General features: G+C 37.8%; 1 pseudogene; it reads right to left on the bottom strand.

Annotated features, from left to right (window-relative positions):
- Nucleotides 1-919: 919 nt before the first annotated feature.
- LOC143654938 (olfactory receptor 4K17-like) lies at nt 920-1,852 on the bottom strand (annotated as a pseudogene).
- Between the last annotated feature and the right edge of the window lie 790 nt (nt 1,853-2,642).

The following is a 2,642-nucleotide window of genomic DNA, read 5'->3' as shown; positions in this document are numbered from 1 at the left end:
ATAATTACAAAATATGCAAAATCTATATCTTCTAGTCCATTTACCCTACTTTTTCAAAATCTACATGCCCTGGAAGACATCATTTCTCCAGAATGTCAACAAGGTATTGTAGAAATATGGAGTCAATATACTTATTCCCATTATAATATGTATTATTGAATAAAGGAAATATATTACTCTCTGTATTTTTTGTGCTTTTAAATAATGTATTTTCAAAAAAAAAATGATTCCATCAGTAATTGAATGACAAACTAGTGAAACATCAGGTATGTAGAAAACTGGAGGAAATGGAGACTTTTTTGAAATGTTTTACTAGGTCAATTAAGGATAGTCAGGTATGTTGGTGATCTATATATAAAGCAGTCCCTGTGCTTCCACCTCTGGCAATGGGTAATGCCTTTGTTATGTAATGTGATAGAGAACACTGTTTTTGTGGAACACAAAAGAGTTCTGTAAATATCCTACATTTGAAGTACCACATGTGAGTGTTTACTCAAAAGATATTGTTGAGAAGGCAAAGAATCTTGGGCCCCCAGCAATGGGGGACCATTGCTTGGGCCCCCAGCAATGACCAAATTTTTCCAACTATAAGAAAATGTAGGGTGGAATTTCTGAGGATTCTCTTTACTTTCTTTTTAAACCAATGTCACTTTCATAACTATAAAAATCATATTTTTACCGGCTGTGCTGAAGAAGAAGCAAAACTTTGCTTGATTTTCATACTTCAGTAACATCATTTTGCATCTCCAAAAACAATGGTCAATTTATTTTATGTTAGTTTGACATCCTTAGGGCTGATTTTTATAATCTGGTTGTATTCTTCTTGAATTACCCAGCAGGGGTCAAATAATTGCACTTGAGAGAGAAACCTTGAAAACAGGTAGAAATAATCTGCTTTCATATAAAATGTATTTCAAACCTACGTAACTTGTTTAGAACCCACACAAGCACTCCAGAGTTTCTTCATGGCTGTCTTCATTTCTCTGTTTCACAGCATGTAGATAACTGGATTCAAGATGGGAGTGACAATGGTGTAAAATACAGCAAGGAACTTATCCACAGAGTAGTTGCTGAAGGGCCAGATATGGATGAAAATGCATGGGCCAAAGAAGAGAGTCAACACTGTAATGTGAGCAGTCAAGTTAGATCAGACTTTGTACTGCCCACTAGAAGAATGGTTAATGATAATGAGGATAAGGCTGTAGGAGATAAGCAAAATTGTGAAACAGCTCAGGATAGCATCCCACTGTTGGCAATGATGTCTATCTCTACATAATAAGTATCTATACAGGCAAGCTTAGTAACCAGAGGAAGGTCACAGAAAATGCTGTTCACCACATTAGGACCACAGAATGGCAGGTTCACAAAAAAGGTATCTGAAGCCCAGTGTGAAGTAAACCTAAGAGCCATGAGACCACTACCAGCAAAACACACACCTTCTTGTTCATGATGGTCATGTAGTTTAGGGGCTTACAAATGGCCACATACATGTCATACACCATGGAAACCAACAGTACCATTTCAACCCCACCCAGTAAGTGAAGGAGAAAGATCTGAGTAAAGCATCCAACAAAGGAAATGGTCTTATGCTTTTTAACCAAGTTCACAATCATCTTAGGGGTGGCAAAAGAAGCAAGGGTCATATCCACAAAGGAGAGGTTCCCAAGGAGAAAGTACATGGGCTGTTCAAGTTTGGGGTAGAATACACTGTGACTACAATGACAAGGTTCCCTAAAACGGCGACTACATAGATAATAGAGAAGAGTGGAAAGAGAAGAAACTGAATATGCTGTGAACTCGTGAGTCCTAGCAAAATGAAATGTGACACTTGAGACTGATTAACTTTCTCCATAGACTCCACTCTATGGCTTATGCTTGAATCACCTGTAAAGAAAAACAAGAGAGCAATAACACCATGGGAATTTTCAAGCTTTTAATTTATTTTTGTTTGAACTGCACTTCAGTATTCTCATTTGATTTTGAAATTTAATGTCATCCCCTGTTACCCCTAAGAGGGAGAAGATGAACTTAAACCTTGCACTTTGGAGAACTTAAACCCTAATTGATGTGTAAAAATCTAAGCATATAGCTTGTTTCTCCTAAGCAATTTATGAACCCAAAAGCTTATCCTTCACCTTCATAGGAGTAAGGAAACACTCTAATCTTCAGGAGGTATGTTTTTGTGGCAGGTGGGATCCTGTGGTCTGAAACTCTTGGAGATCAATGGGAATTTGCACAATTTCTTTAATGTTCAAATTTCTAGTGAATCTAGAAAGTACAGTCTTCCCCAAATAAGTGAGGAAGTTCTGTTTTAGTTCTAATTAAGCCTCAGAGTTTTGAAGGGACTATGACTCAGCAGATTTGGAACAGTGAGTGAAATGAGGTTTTGAGTGCATCAAATTGTTATCTTTTCCCTCCACAACTCCCACCAATCACATAAGTGGGGTTCTGATTTGGACAGTCCTGAAAAGACGCTGTAGTGGACAATTTTTCTCTCTGGTGACTATTCCCTCCCATTGCCAACTGTAGCTGAAACCCATTTATAAGGCTCTGAAGTTGCAAAAGCAACTTATGGTTAGGCAGCAGGGTTGAATGTTCAGAGTCTCTGAGCAGCCCTATCAATTTTGAACCAAGGTCGCATA

The sequence above is a fragment of the Tamandua tetradactyla genome, chromosome 14 (genome assembly GCF_023851605.1).
Source record: "Tamandua tetradactyla isolate mTamTet1 chromosome 14, mTamTet1.pri, whole genome shotgun sequence".
Taxonomy (NCBI): Eukaryota; Metazoa; Chordata; class Mammalia; order Pilosa; family Myrmecophagidae; genus Tamandua; species Tamandua tetradactyla.
Note: the sequence above shows the minus strand (reverse complement) of the source record. Positions and strands in the feature narration are given on the sequence as shown.